At 38.2% G+C, this 10,318-nt stretch overlaps 4 long non-coding RNA genes across 4 annotated transcripts; 2 read left to right on the top strand and 2 right to left on the bottom strand.

Annotated features, from left to right (window-relative positions):
* Positions 1–1,915, bottom strand: LOC111665650 (uncharacterized). The gene is made up of 3 exons (XR_002761514.2): positions 1,528–1,915; positions 164–523; positions 1–41 (listed from the first exon to the last, which is right to left on the bottom strand). It is a non-coding gene; the product is annotated as an uncharacterized LOC111665650 (long non-coding RNA).
* A 223-nt stretch (positions 1,916–2,138) lies between these two features.
* LOC147818302 (uncharacterized) lies at positions 2,139–3,458 on the bottom strand. The gene is made up of 3 exons (XR_015438111.1): positions 3,048–3,458; positions 2,621–2,700; positions 2,139–2,245 (listed from the first exon to the last, which is right to left on the bottom strand). It is a non-coding gene; the product is annotated as an uncharacterized LOC147818302 (long non-coding RNA).
* A 1,964-nt stretch (positions 3,459–5,422) lies between these two features.
* LOC147818301 (uncharacterized) lies at positions 5,423–7,847 on the top strand. The gene is made up of 3 exons (XR_015438112.1): positions 5,423–5,505; positions 6,656–6,700; positions 7,604–7,847. It is a non-coding gene; the product is annotated as an uncharacterized LOC147818301 (long non-coding RNA).
* A 226-nt stretch (positions 7,848–8,073) lies between these two features.
* On the top strand, positions 8,074–9,511 carry LOC147818300 (uncharacterized). The gene is made up of 3 exons (XR_015438109.1): positions 8,074–8,170; positions 8,292–8,352; positions 8,521–9,511. It is a non-coding gene; the product is annotated as an uncharacterized LOC147818300 (long non-coding RNA).
* The last annotated feature ends 807 nt before the right edge of the window (positions 9,512–10,318 follow it).

Genomic DNA, 10,318 nt, shown 5'->3' with positions numbered 1-10,318 from the left:
CTCTGTCTGGGTTGATGATCTTTCCACCAGCACCTGGAGGTCTGGACATGTGACGAGAGAACAGACATTAACTAAACTAGAAAAGTACAATCAAAGCAACACACAGATTCTCAGTAGTTAATGATTGGAACCAAATTGATAAATATTCCAGTGAAAACGTTACCTGTGACAGACAAAGTGACTCCAGGTTCACCTGTATATTTCCCATCTGGTCGGTTTGTTGTGAATCTGAACTTGTACTTAGCTGAGTAGCTCTCTCTCAGGTCTCTGATTGTCAGAGTGCAGATGTTCTTTATACGATAATTATACTCCACACGACCTCTGTAGTCTGAGTCTGTTCTCAGATCCAATGGTGCATCATTAATCCTTTTAGTAAACCACAATGTTTTTTTAACTGTAGTATAGTGACCATATATTATGGGTGGGTATCTGCAGCTGCAGCGTATTTCCACTGTTGATCCTTTAGAGGCACAGATGTGTTTTCGAGGGTAAAACACTCTCCAGTCCCTCTGACCCTGTATCACTGTAACACAGAGCAGCAGAAACCACAATCAGATTCACAACAACAGAGAGAAACTTTATGGAGGTTCTTCAACATGGAAACCTGCTACATGACTAAAATACATTTGTAAAACTACTTGGCTCCAACACTTCTCACTGTGAGTTTAAGACAAAGATGTCTGTCATGTTGTTATATATTGTTATATATATGTTACTGAGGTAAAGTCATGTTTTTCTCCTATGGTCTCTTCCTTTTTATTCACTTTTAAACTCATGATGTTAATAATGTTTCTGGTTTCTTGATGTAGTTGCTGTATTAAGCCACAGTGAACACAGACATGGAGAAGTCCAAACAGAAAACCATTGGACCTGTGAATCTTAATGCAGCTGTAATGAACAGTGTGAGAGGAAGAAATTATTATTATTAGAGCGTGTGAAACTTGCTTGTTTAGTTTCCTCTCTGTTCACTCTGTGGTCAGGTTGGTGTTTAGTATGTATGTATATGTGTACCACGTGGTTGCTACTGTATGTGATAGTAGATCAGGAAGAGCAGATCACTGTTGACCATACAGGGAGTGGAAACATCACACTGACATCAACAAGTAACAAAATTAACTGACAACGTTTGGTTATTTTGAGCCTTGGTAGATGTGATCTTGTTCTCTTAAACAGAATGTACAGACATTTGTAGATTAACTCTTCAGTTACTGAATCCTTCAGATGAACCACTTACAGCTCCATTTATACAGTTAATTCAAACAGCACAACTCTTACTGTGCAATAATACTCACCACTAACATGTTGAGGTCAAAGATACTGAGAGATGCTGCATGTGTGAAAACCCTGAACAGATCTAAGGACTTTGGTTTAACAGCACAATAAAAAAAAACAGCTAAACAAGTGAAGACAGAGAAAAATCACATTAGAAAAACAACATTAACTGCACATTTATTTATTCATCCTGTTTCAGCTTGTTCTCAGTAAGTTTACTGAACGTCCTACAGAGTAAATGTAGATGTACAGTACCTGGTACAGTGAGGAGGAGGACGACAAATCCACTTGATGCTGCTGTTAAACTCATAGCTGCTCCTCTCATCTCTCTGTGTGACTCCAGAGACAATCAAACAATCAGCTGGTGAACAATGAATGAAAGAAATATCAATATTATCAAAGAACCAAGTCTCGTCTTACAAAAGAGGAAGGTGATGTTCCTCTGTGCAGAGGACAGAAGTCAAGCTGTTAAAAGAAGACGATTCCTTCCTCTTTACATTATGAATATTCATGAGGTCAGTACAAGTCTGAGCTACAGTCATTTAGTCGTCTTACAAACTACTGTGGAAGTCCTGAGAGGCAAATGAGAACTTAAGAACAGATGAAAAAAAAAAGGTTTTCAAAGATAATCTTTCTAAAATAAATTAATAATTTTTTCATCTGTGAAAACAGGTGAAAGAAAAAAGTCAATGGAAATTAACATTGTAATTGATGTTAAACACAGTCAATGTTTCTAAATATATAATCATTGTGTGTAAGACACATCTTCTGGATGCGCTGGGACGCGTCTCCAGTGATGTTCCTGGGTCATCGGGTGTTTCGGGTCTTTCAGCATCTATCATCATATCTATCATGTGCAGGGATAATACCTCAAGGTGTTGCTGTAATGTGGTTGTTGATTGATGACGCCAGATGCAGAAGAAAAGGCAGGTGCTGGTCCATCATTGGTGAAGATTAGACTGGAATTCTGGTCCTGATACAGACAAACATGTGATAGGACAATTTGTTTAAATCATACAAGTTCTTTACATTCAAACAAGTTAGGTTACATTGTGAGATACATATGAATATGCAAAAATAAATACAGTGTGAATATTATGAAATGTAATTGGAAGAAAATGAAGAGTAAACAACTACAGGTATAACAATTCAATGGACACACACACTATATAACCAACAAATTCAGTAGTACAAATATGAATATAGTGTAAAATACATAACCAATATAGGCAGTGGTATATTCATTTCAGAATCAGCAGTATGAACATGTTTACACTGTGGGTCTGATTTAATCACAGTGGTATAGACATGTCTTACTTTTCAAAGTGAATGACAGCATGTTACTCACCTGGACCCTCCTCACTGTCTGGACTCTCTGCTGATGGTGAGACAGGTGGAGGCGGTATTGCATCTGTACTGGCTCAGGTCCTGATAAAGACAGAGGGATGCTGAAATCTCCTGATAAAAATGTAAAGACCTAGTGCACTTTCAATCATGGCTGATCTCCTAACAGTAATGTGAAGTGGTTACAACATGGCGAACCGATCGACGTGTATTCACTCGGTCTACTGGCCCCATACAATCTCCCGTTACAGTCATCAGTTACAAAATGAGCCTAAAGTTACTGACGTCATTAGTTGTACAACAGCCGAGAGCAACAGACACAATCCTAGTAACAACATCAATATCACCACTTGAAATGTTTGTCGCTACGGTTTGTCAGTCGTTGCACTGATTATACTTTTAGCTAAAGAGCTAATGGTGATGCTACTCACCGGGCTAACAGGAAAGTTGCGAGCTCGGCATCAAACCGCATCTCTTCACACTCAGGAGCTTCTCCAGCGGTGGAAAACCACATCGAGATTTACTCGTGTTGCTTCTTTTCTTTGCCGTTGAACGTGGTTTCTTGTCGGGAGCGGTTCTTCGGGATGCAGATGAATATCGTCTTTTAGGAAGTTCAGCCATTCCTGTGTTTCTGTGATGCTAACTTCAAGCTCTGCCGGAAGTTGTTCTTCTTCGTGGGACTGAGAGCAGATTTTTGACTCTCCAATGACTCACACAGCGTCTAGTGTCACAAAGTGGTATTACAACACAGGACAGGTCGGGGCTGGCCGGTGCGCATGCGCATTTCAGTAGATAACTCTGAAATACAACAGATTGAGATCTCGATAATGACATCACTGTGTCTCCTTCACACACTGTTGATAGTGTTCATTCATTTTTTGAACATTTTAAACTAAAGTTCTGGCCACATCTTATATTGCACAACCACCAAAGCTGACATTTAAAAGTAAAGCTACATGTTCTTTGCCCACATTGCAAACTTAAAGTTTTGACACTCAAGTTAAAACTTAAACACTGAGTGATATTGACACATTGATTTGCTTTTATATGCTTGGAATATAAAATACAATCATGCTTTCCCTTATACTTGCATTCAATTTGTGATATACAAACGTTTGTACTTGCCCATTTTGCATTCAGGCCAGTAGATGTTGCACTGCTCACATGAAGCATCAAGATATTAACCCTTTCTGGAACCACTTCGCTGAGAAAAGTAAAACCTCTGATGCTATGGGACTTACGTCCAGTACCGGGCAGTTGATTTCTTCAAGCAAAGAAGATACAACAGCCCGGGAAATTTTACTCACCGAGTATTTGTCTTACTGACTGTGGACTATTCACAGAGAGCCAGGTTTCAGTTCACTGCTGCCATGATGGTTTTTGGCATCTGTATGTGGGCAATCTTTAGGTTATGACCCAGCTGGGGGAAAAGGGAAGCAACAAAAAAAAACAGGTGTTATTGGTAAATCAAATTTATTGTGTAACCAGGAGGGTAAATAAGTAAACAAAAATACAAACAAGGCAAGAGGACAACTAAAGTAAGTCATTTCTAACCTAAAAAGAAAAATTAACCAAAAGTGCCTAACTGTGTGATTCTTACAAACCCAAAAATAAGAAGCAGCACCCCTGTTCCTAATGTATCCAATCGCTTTAGAGGAGAGTGCGGCATGTTCACAAATATTCACCAATCTGTTCGGGGGCACAGGAATAAGAAATGTCAATTCATAATCCCCAGCACGTTTGTTCAAAACGTGCAACCTTTACTTTTAAGACGAACTCTTTCTGTTACTGTTCTCTCAACTTCCTTGATTTTATTGTACAAGTCGTCTAATGGAACAAACTGATGCTTTGGTGCACTGAATGGAATTGCATGTCTTCATTTAATGGGACAATAACACACGCAATGCGTTAACAGCGTTTAGGCAGCATTGTGTAATGAAGAACAAGCTCTCAAACGTCAACATACATTTACACTTAGCACAAGTAGGACTACAAAATCAGGCAATACCCCCTAAACTGCCATTTTTCGTTATACAACGTGAAGAACTGCAGAAGAATTATACTTCATGCGCGGACCGACAATGCCAAATGTCCTCTGATTCCACCCTCGCAAATGAGATGATTTCCTGCTTCTCTTTGTCAGATATCATTTTAAAATAAATATTTTTGGGTGTGTGAACAAAACAAGATACCTGAAGTCATCACTTTCAGCTCTGCAATGTTGCAACTGGCATTTTTTAAAACTATTTTATGAGTAATTATTAACATGTGACTCGATTAATCTAAAAACAATCAGCTGGTGAATTGATCATAAAAGTAGACCTAGTCTTTGGAGCCCAAGTACAATTACAGTATAGAGAAAGGCTACAAAGTACTATGAAAGCAGAATAACAATATCACAATGAACAACAGGGACTTAATATATAGACAAAATAGCACATATACACCTTTGTAAAGCAAGTTCAAGTTTAATAAGCGGATGGATTTCAAGCAGAGACCAAAACTGTATGATACAGAAGTGCTGCAGGATGCTTAAGGCTGGTCTTGTTATTTCTCACACATTTAATTTATTCACCATAGGCTTCATGATTAGAGGAAGGAAGTTCGAGCTCTTATTAAGAGTTTATCTCTTGAGAAGTGACAAAAAGAATGTTTCGTCCGAAGAGCACGTCTCTGTAAGAAAATGATCTTTGCATTTTTCTGAGTTTTGAAGTTCAGTTTTATTGTATCTTCTATTATTTTGCAGAACAAAACACTATTCTGTAGTAATGTGTGCATGCCTGCATGTGTTTTAACGTCTCTGAAGCCACAACAGACAGAGGAGAGGACCAGCCATGAGTTACACAGCGCCAGCCACTGGATTCATCATCTTTCTCTTGTCTGCATTAGGTACTGTGTATTTCTATTTTTAAAAATGTCACTGATTTTAAAAACACTTTGAAATAATCTTTATTATACTTTACTGACAAATAGAGACAAAGGAGGTGGTTGCGTTGTGTTCAATTATAATTGAAATGGAGGCTCTATATTCAGCTTGAATTGTGTTTGTAACTTTTCACAGCAGAAAAAAAGATTAATTACATGCACAGAAAACTTCTCAAATCCTCCCTGTAGCTTAATACAGTTCTCTTTACTGTTCCATCTATGTTATTTATTTGCTCAGGGTTTGTTCTTTCTTTCTTCTTTTCTTTCTTTCTTTCGTCAGAATACGTCTAAAGACGCTGCTTCCTGAAGAACTTTGATGTATTTTGCTGTGTATTGGTAAAAGTCTTGAAATATGAAGGGCTTAAAATGTTTCTTTGAATACTTTTCACATTTTTTTTTTTTTACAATAAAAACATGTCAACGATCAACATAATTCAAACAGCCATCTTCACAAGTCGACACAGCCAAAGTGTTTCATGCTTAAAAGACGGGTTTTGGGTGGAGTATCACATTTCACTGATGCACATGTGAATTATATAAATGTCACACAGCAGCAGTGAATAATTGCCACCGCCTCAGTGTTCTGCATTTCTCAGCAGTCTGTTAACACATGCCGCCCAGCGCAGAGTGAACAGAGAGGAGAGGAACCAAGAAAATGTTTTTTCTTCCCATTCAACCCTCCATTATCATTTTAATGCTCTGACCCTCTTTAGTTGAACAAATACAAAGCGCAAATATCTTTTAGAATAGATTCAGTTTATATGTTTTTAATTTTACATGTTTTATTTATAGTTATATTTTAATCCTGTTATGCCATTTGTTAAAAAATCGCCTGCCTCCACTTTACCCCTGAGCACTAAGAATGAATTTGCATAATAATAGATTCTGAATTTTCCAATGAGAGAGAAGCAGTTGTTGATATTTTCCAAATTTTGTGAAAAAACAAAATTACATAATATTTTCATGTGTGTTAAAATACGTCTGGAGGGAAACTTTAACTTTGCGTTTTATAAAGTGCTGTAGGAATGAAGCTGTAGAGGAATGTGCGCATTACGGTTATAAGTATGGTTGAACTCTGACAATCAAAAAAGACTCACTTTCATGTTCACAACAGGTGGGAGATTTGTCACCTCATCAGAAGTCTGTCAGGTACCCTCAGGTAACATTTATATTTTGTCCAATTCAAAATCTTTAACTTCTAGAAAACATAAATATGAATGTTGTAGGTTTAATCTAACTGTGTCACACATTCAGATCTCCATGTGCACATGAACTCAACGTCAGACTGCGTATTTCTTTGGTGTACCGGGGCAGAGCATAAAACTGTCAGTGGTCATTATCTATCTGATAATCTGCCGTACATCTGGTACAAGAATGGAGAATAAATTCCAAAAGAAACATCTTCTTAGAGAGGATATTTTTATTATGCAAACAGCATCTCCTGTGCTCTGAAAGGACCGGAGGGTCACCGTTCTCCTTCAGAGTGCGTTTACTTCACCCTCTTCCACTGATATACCGCCATGTGGTGGAACCTTTAGTGTACTGCACTGTCATCTTTGTGTAAGACATGTATTTCTATTATGAGTCATCCAACTTCCCTTCTCTGTAGCCTATTACCACCATGCGTTTTGGTTTTTACTTCACACATAAAAATGACAAGTTGTGGTTTTACGGGAGGTTATGTGCTGGACTATTTATAAGCCAGCTGCAGTGACTTCCTGTTGTCTTGTCATCAAGAAATAAGCACATAACCCTCCGTAAACCCACAGTGTGTCCTGCCTCCACTTCGGTTAATAGTGAACTTGAGAGGTGTTTCTAGGCAGATTTTTACCTTTAGACAGCAGATAGCCATTTCTCCCTGCTTGCAGTCTTTATGCTAAGTTAAGCTGAATGTCTAACTATCAACAAGGAAGCTAATGTGTGTATATTCAACTTTTCCTTTAAGCCTTTTCTGCAGGGAAAGGTTTTACTTATCAGTTCTTTCTTCAGCTTCCCCTGGCAGTCTTTGAGCAATATCATGCAACACATTCTCACTTAGTAATTAATCTTAACAAATCTCCAGATGCTCCAAAGCTTCTCTCTGTGTCAGTGAGTCCCTCTGGTGAGATAGTGGAGGGCAGTTCAGTGAATCTGACCTGTAGCAGTGATGCTAACCCAGCAGCTAATTACACCTGGTACAAGGAGAATGAAGACTCACCAAAAGCTTCAGGACAGATCTTCACCATCACTGACCTCAGACCTGAACACAGTGGGAATTATTACTGTGAAGCCCAGACCACAAGAGGACGTTGTAACTCCACCTTAAATCTGGTTGTTGTGGCAGGTGAGTTACACACATTCATCTACACAAACAGTAATTCAACGCAGAAAAGCTCACACTTCATTACAGAACAAACCTTAACTGATGCTATGAATACATGCATGTCCTGTTCATGAAATCAGAGACTGATGACACTGAGTTAACAGATAGTATCACTTGGTAATTTAACTAATTCTACTGTTCAGACAAATTTGATATATTTACAGTTTCTCTGTTTCGAGGGAACTCAGCGCTGATAATGAACATCATCAGGCTGACTCTGGTGGTCCTGATGCTGATTCCTTTGCCTCTGTGGAATCTGTGGAGGAGGTACAACAACAATAATCCATCACTTCCATCTCAGCTCTTCTGTTTTTAAAAGATCTTATTTCTTATTTTAAAAAAGATGTTTTGACATCACAAACAGCATTTTCTCTACTAACCTACTCAGGAAGAAAAAAACTCACAGCTCCACCACTGAACCAAATGAGGGCTATGAGGAGACTATAGAGGTGAGAGACATTTGGGCTTTAGTGACAAATCATACCATGATGTTTAAAATGTACCACTGATTTCAATTGTGCCAAAGAACAATTTAAAAGGAAGAACTTAACTTTAAACACTGTAAAGGATATCTGAGATAAAAATGAGTCTCATCTTGTGCTCCCTCTCTCTATCAGATGGGCTCTTATCCTGTGTATGAGGACATCTCGAACTTGGGCACCGTCACTGCAGCGCAGACAGAAGCCACGGAGGAGCAGGGAGCTTGGATGTAAAGTGCAGTCAGGTTAGAGTCTGTTGAATGGAAGAAAAGACTGAACTCAACTTCTGCAAAATGACTTCCCCATCTCTTTCACTGTGGAGAGCGAGGCAGAAGAGGATGTGGGGGAGTGGATATATTTACCTTCTACTTCAAAACCTTTTCATTTTTAGTTTTCAGTCAGCAACATCATGTAGCAGAAAACAGTCCTTGACTCCAGAATAGCAAAATGAAACTTCTGGCCCAACATGTTCCTGGGTCCTCAGCCCAAGTCTGGCCCATATATACAGTACTTCGAAATCTGAGCAGATTTCTGCTGTTATCCTCCGGTATTGACTGACAGCCGGAAGATCTTCTGTGTGTGCGCCAGAATTCGTCAAGATGCCGAAGTAGCAACTGATAAATATGCTGTATATGGGCGAGATTTGGGCCGTGGAAACTGGCATATACTGGTCCAGAAAAAACAACGACAAAGTGGCCCAAGTATGGGACTGAGTTATTTTGGACTACTGTAACTCCTTCCACCTAGGGTTAGGTTACAATCTCCCATTTACAACTCTGATGTCGGGTTATCAATAAGGTCAAAGAAACGACAGCACATCGCCCTTATCCTTGCATCCTTACACTGGCTCCCTGTTCATTTTAGACGAGCTGAGTCTGTTTATGCTTTTAAAATGCACCATAACCTTATTTTTAATCTTATCTTACTTCCATACAATCTGTTATGCACATAAACATATGTCTGTCTTGGTGAAGCACTTTGGTGCAAAACCTGCTTTTAAAGTGTTTAATGTGAATGTAATGCAAATTTGGGTTGAGTTGTTACTTTACATAATGTTTAGAATTACAACTGTAATGAAAAATGTTATTTTAAATTTCAATTATCACTTTTGAGAGATAATGATCTTGCTTGATGATGCCAATAAAATCAATTCAAAACATTTACATTTACAGTGTATGTTTTATTGTATTGAAATCTAAGACAAGGTCAGTAGTATCACACTTTGTTAAATGTTAGATTTTCCAAGTATTGGAGTAGTTGATTGAGTTAAACAGGCAGCTTCCACAACAACGCCGGAGTTTGTTGTAGTTCCCTGCTGCAGGGGGCGACAGTGTGCAGAAAGTTTTGGATTCCAGCTTTAAACAATTAGTTTCTATTTATCATAACAGATTATTTTCTGTACAATTAATGAAGAAAAATACAATCCACATTTATCCTTCTGTTCTGATATTACAATTATATTCCCTTCAACATTGTCTCTGAACTCAAGTCTTCACAGTTCAGGGGTGAATTGGATCGACAGAAACATGAAGGGATGACAGATATTTTTCTGGCTGTAAATGTAAATGTACATTTTCTATCAGCTTCATTATTAGAGGAAGGAAATCTGTCTTTAGTAAGTTTGTGTCACAACCACAGACCTTTACACTTTACATTTCATTGGATATTGTATTTTGGTGAACTAAATATCTCACTGATTGGTTATTGGTTGGTCATTAATTGTGGGCTTTGGATTTGGATGTCATCAGGATTTGCTTGATGAAATACTGGTCGCTTATTCAAAAATAACAATAGTCAAATGAAAAATATCACATTCACGTGGGTTCCTGCACATTCAGGCATCATGGGAAAAGAGAGAGCAGATAAATTGGCAAAGGAAGCAGATAAAAAAAAGAATACTGTTGGGGTCAATGTTAAATTATTATTATTAGTATTA

Source organism: Seriola lalandi, unplaced genomic scaffold (genome assembly GCF_002814215.2).
Source record: "Seriola lalandi dorsalis isolate HSWRI2012SDOR001 ecotype SW California unplaced genomic scaffold, Sedor1 jcf7180002054656, whole genome shotgun sequence".
NCBI classification, from domain to species: Eukaryota; Metazoa; Chordata; class Actinopteri; order Carangiformes; family Carangidae; genus Seriola; species Seriola lalandi.
Note: the sequence above shows the minus strand (reverse complement) of the source record. Positions and strands in the feature narration are given on the sequence as shown.